Source organism: Callospermophilus lateralis, chromosome 2, assembly GCF_048772815.1.
Source record: "Callospermophilus lateralis isolate mCalLat2 chromosome 2, mCalLat2.hap1, whole genome shotgun sequence".
Classification (NCBI taxonomy): Eukaryota; Metazoa; Chordata; class Mammalia; order Rodentia; family Sciuridae; genus Callospermophilus; species Callospermophilus lateralis.
In genome coordinates, this window is record NC_135306.1 from 137,384,279 (window position 1) to 137,408,408 (window position 24,130).

Consider the following 24,130-nt stretch of genomic DNA (forward strand, 5'->3'; position numbering starts at 1 on the left):
TGTGCTGCTATGAACATGGATGTAGCAGTGTCCCTATAGTGTGCTCTTTTTAGGTCTTTAGGGAATAGACCGAGTAGGGGAATAGCTGGATCAAATGGTGGTTCCATTCCGAGCTTTCCAAGAAATCTCCATACTGCTTTCCAAATTGGCCGCACCAATTTGCAGTCCCACCAGCAATGTACAAGAGTACCCTTTTCCCCACATCCTCGCCAGCACTTGTTGCTGTTTGACTTCCTAATGGCTGCCAATCTTACTGGAGTGAGATGGTATCTTAGGGTGGTTTTGATTTGCATTTCTCTGACTGCTAGAGATGGTGAGCATTTTTTCATATACTTGTTGATTGATTGTATGTCCTCCTCTGAGAAATTTCTGTTCAGGTCCTTGGCCCATTTGTTGATTGGGTTATTCGTTATCTCATTGTCTAATTTTTTTAGTTCTTTGTATATTCTGGATATTAGGGCTCTGTCTGAAGTGTGAGGAGTAAAGATTTGTTCCCAGGATGTAGGCTCCCTATTTACCTCTCTTATTGTTTCTTTTGCTGAGAAAAAACTTTTTAGTTTGAGTAAGTCCCATTTGTTGATTCTAGTTATTAACTGGGTGTCCTATTGAGGAATTTGGAGCCCAACCCCACAGTATGTAGATCATAGCCAACTTTTTCTTCTATCAGACGCCATGTCTCTGATTTGATATCAAGTTCCTTGATCCACTTTGAGTTAACTTTTGTGCATGGCGAGAGAAAGGGATTCAGTTTCATTTTGTTGCAAATGGATTTCCAGTTTTCCCAACACCATTTGTTGAAGATGCTATCCTTCTTCCATTGCATGCTTTTAGCCCCTTTATCGAATATAAGATAGTTGTAGTTTTGTGGATTGGTTTCTGTGTCCTCTATTCTGTACCATTGGTCCACCCGCCTGTTTTGGTACCAGTACCATGCTGTTTTTGTTACTATTGCTCTGTAGTATAGTTTGAAGTCTGGTATAGCTATACCGCCTGATTCACACTTCCTGCTTAGCATTGTTTTTGCTATTCTGGGTCTTTTATTTTTCCATATGAATTTCATGATTGCTTTCTCTATTTCTACAAGAAATGCCATTGGGATTTTGATTGGCATTGCATTAAACCTATAGAGAACTTTTGGTAATATCGCCATTTTGATGATGTTACTTCTACCTATCCATGAACAGGGTATATTTTTCCATCTTCTAAGATCTTCTTCTATTTCTCTCTTTAGGGTTCTGTAGTTTTCATTGTATAAGTCTTTCACCTCTTTTGTTAGGTTGATTCCCAAGTATTTTATTTTTTTTGAGGATATTGTGAATGGGGTGGTTGTCCTCATTTCCATTTCAGAGGATTTGTCACTGATATACAGGAATGCCTTTGATTTATGCGTGTTGATTTTATAGCCTGCCACTTTGCTGAATTCATTTATTAGCTCTAATAGTTTCTTTGTAGACCCTTTTGGGTCTGCTAGGTATAGAATCATGTCATCTGCAAATAGTGATAATTTGAGTTCTTCTTTTCCTATTTTTATGCCTTTAATTTCTTTCGTCTGTCTAATTGCTCTGGCCAGTGATTCGAGAACTATGTTGAACAGAAGTGGTGAGAGAGGGCATCCCTGTCTTGTTCCAGATTTTAGAGGGAGTGCCTTCAGTTTTTCTCCATTCAGAATGATGCTAGCCTGAGGCTTGGCATAGATTGCTTTTACAATATTGAGGTATGTTCCTGTTATCCCTATTTTTTCTAGAGTTTTGAACATAAAGGGATGCTGTACTTTGTCAAATGCTTTTTCCGCATCTATCGAGATGATCATATGGTTCTTATTTTTAAGCCTATTGATGTGGTGAATAACATTTATTGATTTCCGTATATTGAACCAGCCTTGCATCCCAGGGATAAATCCTACCTGATCATGGTGCACAATTTTTTTGATATGTTTTTGTATCCGGTTCGCCAGAAGTTTATTGAGGATTTTTGCATCTAGGTTCATTAGAGATATTGGTCTGTAGTTTTCTTTCTTTGTAGTGTCTTTGTCTGGTTTAGGAATCAGGGTGATGTTGGCCTCATAGAATGAATTTGGTAGTTCTCCCTCTTTTTCTATTTCCTGAAATAGCTTGAAAAGTATTGGTATTAGTTCCTCTTTAAAGGTTTTGTAAAACTCTGCTGTATACCCATCCGGTCCTGGGCTTTTCTTAGTTGGTAGTCTTTTGATGGTATCTTCTATTTCCTCAATTGATATTGGTCTGTTTAGGTTGTCAATATCCTCCTGACTCAATCTGGGCAAATCATATGACTTAAGAAATTTATCGATGCCTTCACTATCTTCTATTTTATTGGAGTATAAGGATTCAAAATAGTTTCTGATAATCTTCTGTATTTCTGAAGTGTCTGTTGTGATATTGCCTTTTTCATCCCGTATGCTGGTAATTTGAGTTCTCTCTCTTCTTCTCTTCGTTAGCGTGGCTAAGGGTCTGTCGATTTTATTTATTTTTTCAAAGAACCAACTTTTAGTTTTGTCAATTTTTTCAATTGTTTCTTTCGTTTCGATTTCATTAATTTCAGCTCTGATTTTAATTATTTCTTGTCTTCTACTTCTTTTGCTGTTGTTTTGCTCTTCTTTTTCTAGGATTCTGAGTTGAAGTATTAGATCATTTATTTGTTGGTTTTTTCTTTTTCTAAGGAATGAACTCCAAGCAATAAATTTTCCCCTTAGAACTGCTTTCAATGTGTCCCATAGATTCCGATATGTTGTGTCTGTGTTTTCATTTATCTCTAAGAATTTTTTAATTTCCTCCTTGATGTCTTCTATAACCCATTGATCATTCAGTAACCTATTGTTCATTCTCCAGGTGATGCATGATTTTTCCTTACTTCTTTTATCGTTAATTTTCAATTTCATTCCATTATGGTCAGATAAGATGCATGGTATTATCTCTACTCCTTTATATTGTCTAAGAGTTGCCCTGTGACATAATATATGATCTATTTTTGAGAAGGATCCATGTGCTGCTGAGAAAAAAGTGTAACTGCTTGATGTTGGGTGGTATATTCTATATATGTCAATTAAGTCTAGGTTATTAATTGTGTTATTGAGCTCTACAGTTTCCTTATTCAACTTTTGTTTGGAAGATCTGTCCAGTGGTGAGAGAGGTGTGTTGAAGTCTCCCATGATTATTGTATGGTGGTCTATTAGACTCTTGAACTTGAGAAGAGTTTGTTTGATGAACATAGCTGCACCATTGTTTGGGGCATATATATTTATGATTGTTATGTCTTGTTGGTGTATGGTTCCCTTAAGAAGTATGTAGTGTCCCTCTTCATCCCTTTTGATTAACTTTGGCTTGAAATCTATTTTATTTGATATGAGTATGGACACTCCTGCTTGTTTCCGAAGTCCATATGAGTGATATGATTTTTCCCAACCTTTCACCTTCAGTCTATGTATGTCTTTTCCTATCAAATGCGTCTCCTGAAGGCAGCATATTGTTGGGTCTTGTTTTGTGATCCATTCTACTAGCCTGTGTCTCTTAATTGGTGAGTTTAAGCCATTAACATTTAGGGTTATTATTGAGATATGGGTTGTTCTTCCAGCCATATTTGTTTATTTATGTTACTAAACATGGTTTGTTTTCCTCTTTGATTATTCCCCCCCCCCTTTACTGTACTACCTCCCGCTGTTGGTTTTCATTGACATTTTCCATTTCCTCTTCCTGTAATATTTTGCCAAGGATGTTTTGAAGAGATGGTTTTCTAGCTGCAAATTCTTTTAACTTTTGTTTATCATGGAAGGTTTTAATTTCATCTTCCATCCTGAAGCTTAATTTCGCGGGATACACAATTCTTGGTTGGAACCCCTTTTCTTTCAGTGTTTGAAATATGTTATTCCAGGATCTTCTAGCTTTGAGAGTCTGTGTTGAAAGATCAGCTGTTATCCTGATTGGTTTATCCCTAAATGTAATCTGCTTCCTTTCTCTTGTAGCTTTTAAAATTCTCTCCTTATTCTGTATGTTGGGCATCTTCATTATAATGTGTCTAGGTGTGGATCTCTTATGATTTTGCACATTCGGCGTCCTGTAGGCTTCTAGGATTTGGGATTCTGTCTCATTCTTCAAGTCTGGGAAGTTTTCTCGTATTATTTCGTTGAATAGATTGCTCATTCCTTTGGTATGGACCTCAGTACCTTCCTGTATCCCAATGACTCTTAAGTTTGGTCTCTTTATGTTATCCCATATTTCTTGAATGTTCTGCTCATGGTTTCTTAACAGCTTTGCTGAGCTGTCTATGTTCTTCTCCAGTTGAAATACTTTGTCTTCATTGTCTGATGTTCTATCTTCTAAGTGTTCTACTCTGCTGGTAGTATTCTCAATTGAGTTTTTAAGTTGGTTTATTGTTTCCTGCATTTCCAGGATTTCTGTTTGTTTGTTTTTTATAACCTCTATCTCCCTGTATAATTCATCTTTTACTTCTTGGATTTGTTTATGTAATTGATTGTCAAAGTGGTCGAAGTGGTCTTTCATTGACTGATTTTGCTGTCTAATGTCTTCCTTGAGACTCCAGATCATCTGAAGCATGTATATCCTGAATTCTTTATCTGACATCCCATCTGCTGCAGAAATTACCTCTTCTAAAGTTGAGTTGACCTGCATTGCTTGTGGTCCTTTCTTTCCTTGTCTTTTCATATTGATCGCGTTTCTTTCTGCTTGGTGAAACTGTTGTGTTATTGATTTTTCCCCCTATATATTTATATTGCTCTTGTATAGCTGCAAAGTCTCCCTCGCAGGCTTTGGCGGTGGTTCTTCCCCTCCTCCAATTGAGGCAATGTGCCTACCACGCCGGGAGGCCGCTGTGCCTGTACTTTCGATGGGCCTGTTCTTTCGGTGGTCACAGGTCCGTCTACCTTGCAGGCGTGAGCAGTGGCTTTGCCCCTCCGCTGGCCACTAGGCCTGTTCTGTCTGTTGGTTGCAGGTCTGTCTACCTAAAAGGCGCTGGTGGCGGCTCTGCCCCTCCCCCAACTGGGGCGATGTATCTGGCGGGCCACTGGGCCTGTTTTGTCAGTGGTCATGGTTCCGCCTACCTTGCACGTGCGTGGAGCAGCTGTGTCCCTCCGCGAGTTGCTGGGCCTAACCTGCCAATGGGTGTCAAGTGCACCTACCTTGCAGGCCCGGGGGTAGCTCTGCCGCTCCGCTGGTTGCTGGGCCTGATATGCTGGTGAGACGCAGGTTTGCCTACCTTGCAGGCACCTGGCGGCTCTGCCCCTCCCCCAACCGGGGCGGGGCGATGTGTCTGGCCGTCCTCTGAGCCTGTTCTGTTGGTGGTCAGGGTACTGCCTACCTAGCAGGCTCGTGGGGCAGCTGTGCCCCTCCGCAGTTTGTTGGGCCTGACCTGCTGGTGTGTGGCAAGTGCGCCTTCCTTGCAGGCCCGGGGGTGGCTCTGCCACTCCGCGGTTGCTGGGCCTGATCTGTTGGTGAGTCGCAGGTCTGTGTAACTTGCAGGCGCCCGGCGGCTCTGCCCCTCCCCCAACTGGGGCGGGGCGATGTGTCTGGCCGGCCTCTGGGCCTGTTCTGTTGGTAGTCAGGGTTCTGCCTACCTAGCAGGCTCGTGGGGCAGCTGTGCCCCTCCGCAATTTGTTGGGCCTGACCTGCCAGTGGGTGGCAAGTGCCCCTACCTTGCAGGCCCGGGGTGGCTCTGCCGCTCTGGGGTTGCTGGGTCTGATCAGCTGGTGATTCGCAGGTCTGCGTAACTTGCAGGCGCCCGGCGGCTCTGCCCCTCCCCCAACCTGAGCGATGTGTCTGGCAGTCCACTGGACCTGTTTTGTCGGTGGTCACAGTTCTGCCTACCTTGCACACACGTGGAGCAGCTGTTTCATTAGTGCCTGGGCACACTCTCCTTGTTTGCCTCCCTCAGGCCCTTAGTTTGTAGAGCTTGGGGCTGAGCACCCCCAGCAAACTTGCTTACCTTCTGGTAGCCACGCCCCCGTATCTGATGCAAGAGACCTCAGTTGTCAGCACCGGTGGGAGCTGTAGCCGTGAGTCCCATGCCAAGGCGAGTCGGTGCAAGAGACCTCAGTTGTCAGCACTGGTGGGAGCGGTAGCTGGGAGTCCCGCGCCGCGCGGTTCCCGCCGGCTCCTGTGCCAGCACCGCCGCGGCTCCCACCGGCTCCCGCGCCGCTGCTGCGGCTCCCGCCGGTTCCGGCCGGCTCCCGTGCCGCTGCCCCGGCTGCCACCGGCTCCCTCGCCGCAGCCCCAGCTCCCGCCGGCTCCCTCGCCGCAGCCGCCGCTGCCGCCGTCTCCCTCGCTGCAGCCGCCGCTGCCGCCGGCTCTGTCGCCGAAGCCGCGGCTCCCGCCGGCTCCGTGCCGCCCTCGGTCTGGCTATTGCGCTCACAGGAGAGCTGGGAGGGGCCCTTAAGTTTTCCCCGCTGATCTATAGCTGAAAGAGCTGTGATCAGTCAAAAAAAAAAAAAAAAAACAGAGATGATGACGTCAGCTCTCCAAGATGGTGGCCGCTGGCTTCCTCTGTGGTCTGACCGATGTGGAGAACCGAATTGGATGGCTTCCTTCCCCGTCTCAAGCCCAGAATTCAGCTCTGAGTACAGTATTTGCACAGCTGGCGGGAGCCTGCAGAATCCGTAGCACTGTATCTTTGCATTGTTATCTTACCGTCGTTTCCCAGCGAGCGCCGCAGACTCTGGCCGCAGGGCGATTTGCTGCATACGCAGCGTGACCCTCTGTGCGGACAAATCTCTCGCGTTTGAGCTCCAGTAGCAGGTCCTTATGCAATGGAAATCCTTCCTCTAGGTTTCGGAGCACCCCAATTTTGCTGGAAATTCCTAACAAGCTAGCTTTTATCCATTCTACCTTGTCTTTTTCCTGCTCAGTGACGCAGTACACGGGAGTGCTGCACTCCTTTCGCAGCCATCTTCCTTCTTCTCTCTTATTTTTTTTAAAAAATATTTTCTTTAATTGAACATGGACACAATTTTTTACTTATTTATTTTTTTATGTGGTTATGAAAATCGAACCCACTACCTCACATGTAGGCAGGCACTCTGTCACTGAGCTATAGCCCCAGCCATTGATCTCTTAATTATTTGATCTAATATTTTCCATTCTGTCAGCTTACTTCCTTGTTCAGAGTGGTATATCTTTCAATAACAATGAGGAAGAGGAAAAAATGGCAAAATTTCTGGGACAGAACAATAATATCTTTATTTCAGCTTTATGCTTGATTTTTTTGGTGAAAGTATAGAATCATAGGTTGGAAATACTTTTCTCAGAATTTTAAAATATTGTTCCATTTCTTTCAAACTTTTGGTGTTGATATTAAGAATATTAAACCAACTAATGTTAGTTCTAGTGCTTATGGCTTGATTCTTCTCTCTGGAAGGTTGTGTAGATTTCCTTCATAGTCAGTGCTCAGATATCCATGATGAAATGCCTTATGGTTTGAATATGAGGTGTCCCCTGAATGCTCATGTCTGAGACAATGCAGGAATATTCAGAGGTGAAATTATTAGATTATGAGTACTGTGACTTAACCAGTAGGTTAATCCATTTAATGGATTAATGATTTGAGAAATTGCTACTCAACAATTTGAAAGGACTACTGTACCATGGGGTAACTGTAGGCTAGTGAGGCATGCCTTTGGCTTTATATTTTGTCCTTGGCACCTCAATCTTTCTTTCTCTGCTTTTCAGCTATCTTCCACTGCACCCTTCTGCCATGATATTCTGCCTCTTTTCAGGTCAAGAGAAATGAGTTGGTCGACTATGGACTGAATCTCTGAAACTGTGAACCACCAAATAAACTTTTCCTCTTCTAAGTTGTTCTTGTCAGGTAGTTTGATCACAGTGACAGAAAGTTAGAGTGGATTTTGGACACTTTTTTACTGCAATTTTTTTTTGTTTGTTTGAGATTCTGTGAATTTGTTTATTCAGAAATAATCATGGCATTCTTTGATAATTCTCTTCCCAATAATCCTTCCCTCCATTCTATGGAATGATGATAGCTATCATGGATTCAACCTCTAATTGCATTTTTCAAGATTTAGCATGAGTTAGAATAATCTGGAGGTTTTTCTGTGCATAGATTTCTGGCCCCACTGTCAGAGTCTGATTGTTTGAGATGATGCTTGAGATATTTTTTCCCCCACAAAGTTCAAGGGTTGATGTTGCTAGGTGCCCTTTCAGAACCATTGTTCTAATTCTCTTGTTCTATCTTCTGCTTTTTATGTCATTAACTTGTTCTCTTCTGAGCTAATACTCCTCATTATCATTTCAATTTTCTGTCAAATTTCTTTTTTAGCTATAATGTATTTAATTTTCAAGGCTCTCTTTTTTCCTTTGTATGGTTAATAATATAATAGAATCTAATTTTTTTTTAAAAAATAGAGAGCATTTGCATAAGTAAATATGGGTATAGAGTGTATAATTTTGTGACATTAGACAATTATGTGTGCCTGTGACCTGATCAAAATATAGAATTTTCTCTCTCTTAAGTTTCTCTGTGTCCTCCTGCCATTCTCTACCTGTATATTTTAACCACTTGTCTGACCTACCTCATCATAGATTAGTTTGTATTTGAAGTTTATATACTCAGAATCATACCTTAGGATCCTTTTGTATCTGAATTATTTCATTCAACATTTTTTTGATCATCTATACTGTTACATATATATTTGTTCATTTGTTTCTATTGCCTAGTAGCATTCCATTATATAAAAATAATATGAGTTATCTATATTTTTTTACTCGATAGAATTTGAGTTTCCATCCCCATGTTTAGCTCTTGGTTATTATAAGCAGAACTCTACAAGCAATATTTTATGTATGCTTAATGTATATGTATATATATATATATATATATATATATATATATATATATATATATATACACAAATATATAAAAATCTAGAAGTAGAATTGCTGGCTTGTTGAGTTAGGAATATATTTATCCTAAAAGGAATTGCTGAAGTTTTCTAAAGAAGTTGTATTTTTTACACTTTCACCAGCAATGCATAAAAAGTCTTCCTGTTACATATTCTTGCCAATACATGAATGCTATCAGTTTTTTATTTTTAGCATATCTAGTCATTGTGAAGTGGTATCCTATCATTTCATTTTGTATTTGTCTAATAACTAACAATGAGAGTTCTTTTATGTGCTTTTTGACCATCTGTGTATGTTGTTTGATGAAGTAACTTCTAAAACTTATGCTTACCTATTATACTATTGATTTGTAGAAATTGTTTATGTTTTGCATACAAATAAATCTTTTTTGAAATATGTATATTGCAAATGCTTTCTCTCAGTCTGTGAATTGCTTTTCCATTGTTAACAATATCTTTGATAAACCAAAATTTTGACAGAGACATAACCTTTTTGCACTGAGATACTTTTGCCTATAGCAAAATTGCAGATATTTTCCTAAGATTTCATCTATATGCTTCATAAATTACAGTACTTACATTAATTTTTGTGATCTAATAACAAATATTATAAAATTAAGTTCTGTGTATGGTATGAAAAGCAAGCCTTATTTACTTATTTATTTAAAATTTTTTATTGTAGATGGACACAATTCTTTCTTTATTTATTTTTATATGTTGCTGAGGATCAAATCCAGTGCCTCACACATGCTAGACAAGCACTCTAGCACTGAGTCCCAGCCCAGCCCTGAGACTTATTTATGTTTAATATGGATTTCCAGTTGTAGTAGCATTTTTTAAAGAAATTTTTTTTTAGTTGTTGATGGACCTTTATTTTTTAATTTATTTTATATGTGGTGCATGAGAATCACACACAGTGTTTCACACATGTGAGGCAAGCATTGTACCACTGAACTATATGACCCCAGCCTCTCTAGTAGCATTTTTAAAAATTATTTTTATTTCCTCCATTGAATAGCTATGTGATCTTTATTGAAAATTGATTGAATGTATGTGTGCGCGTCTATTTCTGTACTTTCTCCTTTAGTTCCTCCAATCTGTAAGTTCACCTGGTGTCATGTTCCCTATCTTCATTACAATATCTTTGCAGTAATCCCTGTAATCAAGTAGTGTGATTTCAACAAGTTTATTCTTATTTTCCAATAATATTTTGGTTATTTTGGGTTCTTTGCATTTTGACAAAAATTTTGTAATTGAATTATATATTTCTTTAAAAATGAGAACAAAGCTTGCTGGTAGTTGTTTAGGTCTGCATTAAATCCAAGAATTAATTTGAGAAAAATTGACATTTTAACAAAATTGAGTCTTTTAATCCATGAAAATTGTATACAACTTTATCTATGTTGGTCTACTTTAATATTTTCTTCTCCAAAGGTCTTCCATATTTTTGCTTTATTTAACCCCTTCAGGTTTAATGTTTATGATCATGTTTGGAATGAAAATTTATAAAATTTATTTTTCCAATTTTTGTTGCACAATATAGAAATGAAATGAATTTTTGTAGACAAACCTTTTATTCTGAGATATTACTAAATTCATTTCTCAGTTTCTTTTTCCCTTTGAGTCTACTTAGCAATTTCTATGTAAATAATCATGCCATGTGTGAACAAAGACAATTTTGCTTATTTTTGTTCAATTTTTAATGCTTTTTATCTATTTATTTCTTCTGTTATACAGTATCTAGGACCTTCAAATACTGGATTAGAAGGGGTAAGTGCTGACAGTTCTTGCTCTTTTCTTGATCATAGGTGGATTGCCACAGTCTGGCTGGGCACAAATCACGAGCCACTGAAGCAGGAACAAACTTTATTTTTGAACTCCACCAGCAACTCCTCCGGAACGCCACGCTGCTCCTCCAGGAACCAGCCACCGGAAATATGTCCTCTGGAAATCCCTCCTCCTGCACTTCCCCAACCAATGGGAACTCCCGGAGAATCCCCAGGAATCCCCAGGAGAACTCCAAAGTAGCGTGAGAACTCAAAAGTAGCAGCCCAGGAGGATAGTAATGGCTCACCTGTCAATCAATACTGTTGGCAAAATGCCAGGGGCCATACAGACTCAGCCATGGTTCTCAGCAGTGGATAGAGTTTGATATTTCACCATTGAAACATTTATCAGAAGTGTGATGTTCCATGTAAGTTTTTCATAGCTGTCTTTTATCAGACCCAGAAACTTTGATGTATTTCTAGTTTTCTGAGATATTTTTCTAGTGAATCAGCACTGACTTCATAATATTTTTTTGCAGGGTCATATTGTTCTCTTTTAATCTGCTGTGATAAATTATGTTGAATGATTTCCAAATGGTTTATAAAACTTGCATTCCAAGAATAAATCCTATCTGGTCATGATGTATCATTCTTTTTTAAACAAATGCCTGTAATCAACTTGCTATTTTAATAGACTTTTTCATTGATATTCAGGAAGGATGTGTCTGCAAATTTTTGTCATGTGTATATGAGGCTTTATATGGAATGTTTTATCAGCATCTTTACCACTGATAAAGCAAGATATGGCTGGTTTGGTAAAATGAGTAGAAACCTAAACCTTTTACTAGTTTCTTTATTCTCTGAAATGTTTTGGATATACTTGGTGTTGGTTTTCTTCTTTAAATATTGTACTTACTTATGGCACTAGAATTTTGCTTGGGGAAATTTTTTTTGGTTGTGAATTCTATTTCTTTCACATAAACAAAGTTATTCAGCCTATTTTCTCTATTTTCTCAATTTTAATATATATTTTTTCAAAGAATCAATTAATTTTATGTAAGTTGTTAATTGCTCTTACCATGTTTATAATGCTTTTATGTTTTCAGTATCATTGTAACTTCTAGTGAAATGCCCTTTCTTAATTCCTGATGTTACCAACATCTTGTTTTTAATTTTTTTCCTCAATCAGACTTTATACAGATGTATGAACTTCATTAAATTTTTGAGGATCTATTTTGTTTGGTTTTTGTTTTTTGCTATCCATCTTATTTTTGTTCATTACTTTAGGAATTATAACACATTTTTTATTTCTTAAATAATATTTAATATTAATAATTCAAGAAAAAATAAGGATCTTCAATAATTATTTACTCTGTATTTTTTAGTCATGTATTTTATTTCTGCACATTATCAATCTCACAGTAAAATGTTTATTAAGCCATCAATTATAATTAAAGAGTAAAAGAAGTAAAAAATAGTCTTATAGTTACCCACATATTTACCATTTTACCCATCCTTACTATTCCTCATAGTGTAAATATGCTGGCAAAAAATATCTCTGGTTTTCTTGCATAAAATAGTCTTTAATTTGCCAGATATTGAACTCAAGGGCACTCAACCACTGAGCCACATCCTAAGCCCTTTTTCATATTTTATTAGAGACAGAGTTTCACTGAGTTGCTTAGTTTCTTGCCATTGCTGAGCCTGGCTTTAAACTCAATATACTCCTGCCTCAACCTCCCAAGCCGCTGGGATTACAGTTGTGCGCCCCCGCCCCCCGGCTAATTTGCCCAAATCTTTGAAAAATATTTCACCTGTATATAGAACTAAGGGTTGCCATGAGTTGAATAGAATCCCCCACCCCCAAATGTATCTCATCGGAACCTCAGGAACTGACCAAAAAATTTGGAAATAATTTCTTTGGAGTAATTAATTGGATATGTTGAGATGAAAATATCCTGGGTTTCAGAAAGGCCCTAAATCCTAGGACTGGTGTTCTTTTTCAAAGAGGAGGGGGCAGAGAAACAGAGGCGAACACCATGGGAGGATGAAAGCAGAAAATGGAGGATGTGTCTGCAAGCTGAGGAGAGCCAAGGGTTGCTGGCCATCTCCAGACGGTGAGAGAAAGCGTGGAATAGCTAACTGCCTGATGACCTTCAGAAGGAACAACCTTGCCAATCAATGTCTTCAGTTTTGACTTGTAGCTGTCACAGTGATATGAGAATAAAGTTCTGATTTGTCAAGCATCCCAATTTGTGGTAATCTGTTCTGAAAGTCCAAGGAAACAGGTACATTTAAACAAAAGGGATTTTTTTTCCTCTGAGCATCTTTAAGATGTCAATTCTTTTTCTTTATTCACTATTGTTTCTGATAAGGCATCTGTGGTTTATATAATAGTTTCTCTCTGAGGTAATATGTCTTTATTTCTTTAGCGGCCTCTAAGAGTTTTCTCTTTAGGTTTGATTTTCAGCAGTTTGACTTTAATATCCTAGCATGTTTCATTTTGTATTTTGTTACTAGGCATTTTATGAGGTTCTTGGTTGTGTAGATTTAACAATTTTTTAAGTGCTGGAAAAATTCAGGTATTATTTTTTAAAACATTATTTTTCTGAGCTATTCCTTCTCTCATTTCTCCTGGACGCCTTTTATATAATATGTTAGACTAGGTTTTATGCCTTACAAGGCACTGAAGTTGCTAATTTTGAAATATTTTTTTCTCTTTCTTAACATTGCATCATTTCTAAAGTAATAGAAATAAGTGAAATAATTTCTAATAATTTAGAATAAAGAATAATTTCTAATAATTTAGAAATTATTACATAATTCCTAACAATTTCTATTGCTTATCCCTCTACTTGGCAATATCCAATGTTCAAGCCCAATTTCCACTTGGCTCTTTTTAAATTTCAGTCTCTCTTTTTCTGTTGAGCTCCTCCATGTGTTCTTCATTACACCCCCTTTATGCCCTTGAGATATTTACAATAGCTTGTTTAAAAGTATTCTCTGCTAATTCTAATAATTGGATCATCTTGATATTTATTTCCATATACTTTTTTTTTGCCTGCTTCTTTGACCATCTAGAGAATATATGTATATATATATATATATATATATATATATATATATATATATATAATATGTATTTATATATAATACATATTTATGTTATAATATGTATTTATATATATAATTATATATAATGTATTTATATATTATATATATATATATATATAAAATTGAGTACTGTTGAGGATGCATTGCAGTAATACTGAATCATGATGTCTGCAAAGTGTTTTGTTTTGTTTTGTATTTTATTATTTATGTCAAGCTTGGGTTTGTTCTTTGCTTGAGAGTGTGTTTTTAATATTTTAGTCTTAGGGAAAAATCCCCTAAATTAGAGTGTGGTGAAATAATTATTGTGGAGTCTTCCTGAGGTCTCAGGTGTATGAGCGAGGGGCTCAGATGGTGTTTCACTTCAGTCTTCTTAGGTTCTCTGATTTATTTCATCATTGAATGATTTTCGATACTTTTGTTTTGGTCTCCCCACCACCATTCCTCTCTTCTGGGACTTACATGTCCTTCACATGTGTGACTAGTCTTTAGGAAGGTATTGAAGGGAGAACACAAACTTTTGAGTCTTATTTCAATAATTACAAGACTGGGCTGTGTAGGTTCACTTACTAAAAACAATCACTCTATGTGTTTTGTCCAATTTCATAGTTATTTACATCAGGTGGGCAAGTTATATACTCTTTCAGGGCAAAAAAGTAGAGAACTAAAGTTTGTATTTTATTTCTGATAAATACCACAGTTTTTATTCTTTAATGGATAAAATATGTTCTCCCATTTCCTTGGAGGTATTGTCATTTGATTACTTGTTTATTTTGTTTCCTACATTTTCTTTCCTTTCTTGGAATTTTTTTCCTTCATAAATTGTTTTGTTTTTTTGACTCATGTTAACAGGCTACCTCAACTATATAGGTAAGAACCATTCAAAAATTTGTTTGGACAGCTCTTTGCAAGGGTGGAAGGTATTCAATGATGTTACTCACCTGAAAGTGGTTGATTGAACTACTGATTTGGGGATCCTCCAGATGTCAGTAAGTAAAGGTATATTTTTGTTCACTGATTAGTTATCTCAGAGAGGAATTCCTTAAATTTTTAATGTAGGGAGAAACACAAGATGCTGTCTTATTGATGCCGCTATGTTTTAGTCTCAGTTTATGCAGCTTAGCCTTTGCCATTCCTGATACCGCATGTAGGGGATTGTAAGCCTGGATGCTGTTTTCTGCGAAGTGACTGAGATAAGAGTAGGGTTTTCTCTATTGCCTGAACATGCACTTTCACTTATTTCTTTCATTTTCCATACTGTTTCACCTCCATAACCAGCTGCCACTGGAAGATCCTCTTGGGTTTGAATTTTCCAGAGCACAAATACAGTATTTTTGACAAAGGCAAACAAAGTGTAGTCCTCTTGCTCTGTGGGCTAGAGGAGGAGGGTTGGGGTGTAGAAACACCTTATAAATATTTTAAACCAATGCCTTTGTTTTTAACTCTAGCCTATACTCAGTCATCAGAGTTAACTGGTTCTTTCTCTTTCCAAGAAATTCATCACTCTGAGATGTGAAGCATATTTCATATTAGACTTCCTCTAAGGAAAATTTCAGACTTCTTTTGGTACTATGTCAGTAATTATTCATCTGCTTACATTCATTTGCCAAAATTATGAGGTCAGCTCAAGTGGCAAGTTGTCTCCTTTTTATTTTTTAAATTTAATAAATTTTTAAATACATGACAGCAGAATACATTACAATTCTTATTACACATATAGAGCACAATTTTTCATATCTTTGTATATAAAGTATGTTGACACCCAATTTGTGTCTTCATACATACATGTACTTTGGATAATGATGTCCATCACATTCCACCCTCCTGTCTCCTTTTTAAATAGCCTTTTAAAAACTGTTTTCAGATATTTTAGTGGGATTTAAAGCAGTCATAGCAACAAATGTGTATTCAATCTACAACACTGAAGAACAACTATATTATTACATTTGAGTAGAGTGAAAAGCTGTGAGACAGAGACTGAGGATGCACTGAAAGGAAAGCCTTTAAAAATGTATTTAAAATCACTCCTCCAGGAACATAATGCTCCCTCCTCCCTGCCTTCAAATATGAGAACTTGGTTTCATCTGTGTCTTACTCCAATGTCTCTTGCCCTTCAAACTCTTTCTATAGTACTGAAACAGAAGGAACCATTAGTTTCCAATGATCTTACTTATGCAAACACCTTGTGTCTGTGTTACCTAGTCATCAAGGCAAGAATGGAAATAGCAAGAACAAAAAGTGAGCCGGTGCAATGGGGACTAAGATCACTGTCCTGGGACATTTTGAGTTGGACATTGGTCCAGGACCCCCTGTACTTTGCAGAAATAGTCAAGGAAGGTCTGTCATTTCCAAACGTGAAAACACAATTTGTAGGGCTTTTCTGCTTTTCCTAACTTTATTTCAACAAAATAGGCCCATCTGGAAACACCCTTGAAGCAATGCTCTTCCTGCCTCATTACAGCTACATCAACAGATCAGCATTCTGGGACTGCCCTGCCTGCCTCTCTCCTCTCAGCTGGAGCATCCCATAGCCAATTAAATCCACTACAGCTTAGCTCTGAGACATGTCCTTGCTCCCTTATTGCTTTTCAATAGCTTGAAATCTAGTCAGCTGAAAAACCAAACTGATAACCAGGCAAGAATCATCACTGGAGTGAGAAATAGATGCACAACATTGAGGACCACCCCGCTGAATGTGGCCCTAGATGTACAATGAGCCTTTTTACCACCCATCTGAGAGCAGTCATGACTTCCCGCACTTGGGTATTCTGTTTGTATTTCAAACGCTGAGGCTCAAAAGTGACATTAGCTGCTGCTCAGGGATTCATTCTGTCCCTTACCATCTCATGGCAGGATTCTTTAAATGTTTGTTTCAGCATCCAAGAGGAAAAGGAATAATCAAAGTATGGAATACAAGGAACTCTGTGGTGACATCTGGAGTCAGATGTTGTCTCCCTAACTCTTCACCTATCAGTGTCATGCTTCTTCTGAAAGTCCTGACTTAACATAGATGTCTATCTAATGCCTCAGCTATCCATCCTATTGTCTCCTTCATCCCAGTCCCTTTCCCAGATCACTGGAGACTGTCAGAGTTGGAAGATATATTGACATCATCAAGTCTAAGTCTTCCATTTTACGGAATTGATTTTAAAAAATGGCTTTTCTACAATAATGTTGCAAGTCTATTCTCAGCTAAGGTAGGAATTTAGACCTTCTTCTCCAGGGCTGGGACTTGATGAGTGAAGCACTCAGACACAAATAATATGAAACCATCAATAAACCAAATAACCAAGATAGCCAGTGTTTTAATACTTTTTTTTTTCCAATTCTGAGGATTGAAACCAGGGACTGCCTACTACTGAGTCATATCTCTAGTCCTTTTTGTTTTTTTTTTATTTTGACATGGAGTCTTGTTAAATTACCTAGGCTGGCCTTGAACTTGCAATTCTTCTGCCTCAACCCACTAAGTCCATGGGCTTATCGGCATGCACCACCACATTCAGCTGCAACATTTTTTCAACAAAGAAAATATTAATACATTTAGTTTTAAGATTTTTTTTTAATTCCATGATGAACAAAATATTAGAATTTTAAACAGGGCCAGGATTAAAGTGAGGCAAGTTAAATAGGATGTTCAAGTACAATGTAATATAATGTAAAACAATTACATACTTAAGTACACTGCTTTGTCCAATTGATTATTTTTCTTAGCTAATTTTTCTCTTTATTTAAAATTTTGTTGTTTCATACACCATGGAGATTTTGCATTTTAATTTTTAAAATACTCTACCAAAATGTTTTTTATCTTGGTTATTGACACTTTTGGTTATTGGTTATTGATATTCTTTAGTTTTTCTCCTTAACTGAGCACCATATTCACTCTATCATAGTCCTAGCTCCATTTCTGATTCTCAGTCCTCTTCTCTGTATGAATCTATTTTGCCTGCAATTTTCATGTCAGTTTTATAACACTGAATCTCTTGATTCTACTTTACTTAGCCTAGAAACATTCACTCTTCCTGTTGTACCTTGAGCCCCTTGCTCATTTGGATCTCACTTATGTAGGTTTTTATAGGGACTGACCACTCGTATCTTGAACCCCATGTCGACAGCTTCTCTGGTTATGGCTGCATATGAGCTCAAAAATCCCCAGGTTTTCTGTAGTTTCACCACAGAAAGAAAAATAAAATCTCCAAATCTAGAAGTAGTCACCTTTCTACTGGATTGTGCTAAGTAATAGGAGTAGTTAAAGAAACAGAAAACTAAGCATGGAGTGTAAATGTGCCTTAGATGTGCATCTGTTCCATACTAAAATTATAGTCTATTTTGCATAAATTTAATTTCCTATCACAGATCTGATAAATTGTAGCTGGGGTCTATCTTCTGTGCTCCTTGAGCTACAGGTTGCATTATTTTGGCTTGGGCTTTGAGATCTTCCAAAATTTTGATAATTGAAAAAATAAAACTTGACCCATGAATTAAAAACATTATGAAGTTATTTCTGCTTAATTACCTAGACTTTGTATTTTGTTTCTAGCATTACTTTAATAATATCTAGCTATAATAATGAAGTTACATTACTACAGTAATAATAAGTTAATATTATGATATTTTTTGTTTTTATAATATAATTTTATACTTCATTCAGACTAAATAACAGAGAGTCAAACAAGAGAATGCATCCCAGCTACCTGTATTCTCCAGGGATAAGGTGGCTTTACTTCATACATTCTTCAAGGGGTTTAGATTCTTTTGCTTGTATCATGATGCCATCTTCTTAAGCAATTCTGTTCAAAACAGAGTCAATCAACTCTGTCATTGGTCTGCAATGAGATAAGGAACTGACACTAGTATGTAAAACAATTACATACCTAAGCAGACTTCTTTGTCCAACTGGTTATTTTTGTTAGCTGTTTTTTTCTAAATAAAGTGCTATTTTGAATTCCACTATGGTACAAGCTGCTCATCTCCTCATACACTGCAATGTACAATAATTTTGCTGAAAGTGTTGTCTATATGCACATGCTCAACTCTGAATTACCACAACTATTTCTGTGTTCTACCTATGGGAAAAAGGAAAGAAAATGTTCATGGTAAACTGTATCCTTCTAGGGACATGCCTTAGAAGGGTTCATATTACCTCTGCTCACATCTCCTTAGCCATTATTTAGTCAGTGCAAGACCTAGAATAAAGGAGGACTGGAAAAAGTAGTCACTAGCTGGATGTGAAGTGCCCCCTAAAACCTTAAGTGCTTTTATACTAAGAAAAAAGAAGAATGAATTTGGGAATATTTAATAGTCTCTGATATATGACATTTTATACCCTTACTATTGGGATATGAAATGAGTAAAAACAAAAAGCATCTGGGAACCAAATTTAAAATAAGAGAAAAATAAAAAAGTTCAACTGGGAAAAAAGAAAAGAAAAGAAAAGAAAGAAAAAAAAAAGAAAGAAAGAAAAGAAAAGAAAAAAACAATGACAGCTTCTGGGGAATTAAAAAGGCATGATAAGTAGCATCCTTTCTATTTTTTAAAAATTCTACACTGTTTAAAAAATAAGTTAAATTAAGCAAATGAGAAGTCATATATCAACTTTATTATTGAGGAAGTATATGTTGGAGAGTGCAGTTTTATTTTGTAGGCAAATGTGTTTTCAGTAAAGAACCTCAGAATAAAAAGAGTTATCCAACCAGTTGTGAGAGGCACAGCTGAACTGCTAAAGGTAATGTTCAATACATACATAGTCTCCTGTAGGGCTTTTCTTATATCTATTGAAAGACTGAACAATCAAGAACACATGATTTCTGAAGACAAGATCATTCTTTAAAGAGAAAGGAAGAAATTGAGATGAGATCACTCATTTTATGGCACCTTAGTTTTATAATAAATGTTCAATATCTCTAGCAATTAGAGAAATGCAAATAAACACTACTCTAAGATTTCATCTCACTCCAGTCAGAATGGCAGCTATTAAGAATACAAACAGGGGCTGGGGATGTGGCTCAAGCGGTAGCACGCTCTTCTGGCTTGGGTGCGGCCCGGGTTCGATCCTCAACACCACATACAAAGATGTTGTGTCTGCTGAAAACTAAAAAATGTAAATAAAATATTAAAAAAAAGAATACAAACAACAATAAATGTTGGTGAGAATATGGGGAAAAAGGCACTTTCATACATTGCTGGTGGGACTGCAAATTGGTGCAGCCAATATAGAAAGTAGTATGGAGATTCTTTGGATAACTGGGAATGGAACCACCATTTTACCCAGCTATCCCACCCCTCAGTCTATACTATAAGGACTTTAAAACAACATACTACAGGGACACAGCCATGTCAAAGTTCATAGCAGCACAATTCACAATAGCCAAAATGTGGAACCAATATAGATGCCCTTCAGTAGATGAATGGATAAGGAAAATGTGGTATACATACAAAATGGAATATAACTTAGCATTAAAAAAGAATAAAAATCATGGCATTTGCAGGTAAACGGTTGGAATTGGAGAACATAATGCTAAGTGAAATTAGCCAATCCCAAAAAAAACCAAATGCTGAATGTTTTCTCTGATTTAAGGATGTTGATTCATGATGGGGTTGGTGGGGGATCATTGGAGGATTAGACAAATACTAGATAGATCAAAGGGGAGGGAAGGGAAAGGTGAGGTTATGGGGATAGGAAAGATGGTGGAATGAAATGGGCCATATTAACCTAAGTACATATATGAAGACACAAATGGTATAACTCTACTTTGTGTACAACCAGAGACATGAAAAATCATGCTCTATATGTGTAATATAAATTGTAAAGCATTCTGCTGTTATATGTAACAAATTAGAATAAACTTTAAAAGTTGGAAAAAAAAAGAGTCACCTTCTTTTCTTTGGGAAAAGTTGCTTGAGAGATAGAAAGAAGTCAGTAGTGTTACACTAATAAAAGTTCCTGTACCTGGAAGGAACATCAAAAGTGGAGAAAACACATTCCTCAGTCCTCACATTTCATAGCTTTTTATTCTCTCAATGCATTGCACTTAGCCACAAAACTGATGACTAACCTGTGTCGTCACTGTCTCCCTCCTGCATGTTAATCTGTCATCTCTCAGGGTAATCATTTTTTTCAGTGTTATAAAGTTATTTTCAAAATGTTAACCACAAATTATTTGAATGTCATTCTGGAACCACCATTGGATAATATAACTTTGACCTCAGAAGACTTTAAAATTAATAATTTTAAACAACACATTAATAATTTTATTTCAAGGCCATTATTTCCCATTCCCATCAATTCAGTTGTTTTGTCCAAGATAGTCAATTAGAGATTCTTCAAACAGATCAAATAATGACATTCCAATACCATAATAATAAAATGCCAAGATTAAATTGTTGTCAATTTCATTAAATTTTTTTTTATCAAAACAGGGTGGAAAATAAAGTTTAAAATATAAATCTATTTTTAGATTAAAGTTCAAAAACTTTAAAATTTAATAAAATTAAATGTGAGAATCAAAAATTTCAGCTTTCATAATTTCCTCTTCAAGTTTATGTCCAGCTTAATCTCAGTCAGAGGAACTATCTGTACTGGTCCAGAGTTAGCATTCTCTCTGTAGCTGAATCCCAGGCAGTCTTCCACTGGAATGGCTATAAATCTTTCAGGACCAGTAAGATTTATTTGTTTAACACAATGCTCTCATGTGCCTCTCTTTTGAAAAACCCAAAGAGGTAAGACAATAGGATATAAAATCATCAAATACTGGTCTATGCCTGAGAAATTTTGAAAATAATCCAATCCCTAGCTCTTGGAGAAATTATCCTAGATAAAATTATGTACTTAATGTCACCAAGGATTAAAACAGGGACTTGGTAGAATTTACACGAAGGAGGAAAGACAGAAGAGAGCATTGATATTTCAGTCTAGAGAAAATGCCAGTCATCTGGTTACTTGTCCAAAATCTATGACCTGTATCTTATAAACTCAATGGGGAGGTTAATTTTGGTATTATTTACTGACTACGTGAAAAAGAGGAACATCTTTAAGGCACATCATCTCCTTTATTACATATGACATCTGGAGCATTGTTAATTTTTTGGCAAATTTAAATTTGTAGTTGCCCCTGTTATAAAAGAGAAGTCCTTCCCTTTCATTTGGTACAATGGCAATCTCTCCATTGCAATTTCTCTTCTCCTTTGGGCCCTGCCTTGCCATTTATCAGTGGTAAATGGGTGTGAGCTATATCTTGTGACACAGATCTGGTCTACCATAGTCATGTGATATGAAATTTCTTAGAACTAAAAATTCCTCTTAGAGCAGAGAGGGGTTCTCTTTTATAGGAAATTAATCCTGACACACGTTTTTCTGAAACCATCATTACCTGGTTGAGGTCCCTGCAATCTATACCTTCACTGGTTGGGGTAGAGCTGCTAGTGCCTTTGTGTAAATCTGAGTGCCCTCACCTTCTACCTTTCCTAAACCAAATCTTAATTTCTTTTTTTTTTTTTTTAAGGTCTTTGCCCGCACCTCTTTCAGGCCTGAGATTTATCATCTTTTGAATTGCTGAGCCCCACAACTCACACCTTTGCTGAATACTTTCTTTTCCTTAAAACAAGGAGGCCTGAATTATTTCCTTAACTCAGAGAACATTTAGTTGCTTATATAAAAGACTTGCTCAGTGATAAAGCTGCTTTAACCTGTAATATTCTTTCATGGACAAAATTGTATTTCAGATTGTCTTAGGTCTTACACCATCTTCCTACATTAAAAAAAATAAATTCAAAATTAACCAAACAATTATGAAGAACCACTTACAGTTTCCTAAAAGTCACTGAAGTCATGGGCCTTGGGCATATCAAAATGCTCAGATACTTTGTATAAATTTTGTTCCCAAACTGATTTCACTATCCATATCCCAATTATCCTGACCAATGCACTAGATTACAACAGTTCTTTGTATTAATTTTCTCTTTCTCAATCCCTCCCCAGTGGAGCAGAACATGTGAGCAGTTTGCTCTCGAGGGAAAAATAAATGGACAGAAGCTGAGAATGTGTGATCAATTTCTCTCCTCAGTTCAGTAATCACTGAAGAGTGATAGTGTGGGAAAAGGCCAGGGTGTAGGTAGTATTCCCTCATTATGCAAGGCAATATCCAGAATGGTGAATTATCACTGTCTTCTAAAAATAGTTTGCTTTTCTCAAGCACAGTGATCTTCAGTTTTTCTTTATTGTGACACATTAACAGATGATGTTTACATGATATATTGAAATTGATGAATAGCTATGGCAAAGCTACAATAGGCTGTAGGTTCTGACGCTTCTGATTCTATAGCCCCAGTAAGTCTCAACTGGGGATGATTGTGCTCCCAGGGTACATTTAGATGTGTCTGGAGACATTTTTGGTTGTCACAACATGGCGGCAGAGATGTTAGTGTGTAAAGGCCAAGGATGTCACTAAACATCCTACAATACATAGAAAAAAAAACTATACAACAAATCTTAACAGGGTGAGGTTGAGAAACTCTGCAACAGATATATTTTACCCATTTGTTCCCATGTCCAGGGAACACTGAAATGAGAATTAGTGAGATAGTTGTTAATATGTGGATAAACGTGATACTTCCCTAAGTACTTTTTTTCAGTCAAATAAATCATTTAAAAATTTTGGTGGTATGTTCTGCTACAACATATGTTTTCCAATCTGAATTAGTTGATGTGTTATTATAAATAGAGAAATAATGTCAGGAAAATGTTATAGCAACATTTTTCATATGTGATATTCTTTTTTCCCAGTTCCTTAGTGTTTTATACCATCAAGAGGCCATAGCAGAATCCAGAGGGGGAAAAGATAATATAGTACACTGGGCCTATCTCTTATTGCTTTATTGGTTACAAAATGAACACAATTATTCATCACCTTCTATCCTATATCTATACCTTTTACAATATTTTTCTGCACTTTGCTACTCATGCCATCATAAACTGAAGTCCACATCCCTTGAATCTGGAATGGCCTTGTGTCTTGTTTTGGCCAATCAACAGGAGCAATAGTAATAGGGTATCAGGTCCCTGACCTTAAGAGACCTTGAAAAATCCAATTTGTTCTCTTGGAAGGATGTGACCATTATATTAACAAGCCCATGTAAACCTGTTGAAGAATGAAAAATCCTCTGAAACAGAGAAGATCTCACTTATCCATAGGTCAGTCATGCCACTGTTGACCAGTTAACTGATCATGGATTCAAGAGTGAATACAACTGAGTTCACACCTGGCCCAGGCGGTGAAAATACTCAACTGACTTGCAGATATCCTGCAAATGATAAATGGTGAGTCTTAAACTACCACATTTTAGGGTGGTTTGTTATGCATCAATAGATAAGTGAATG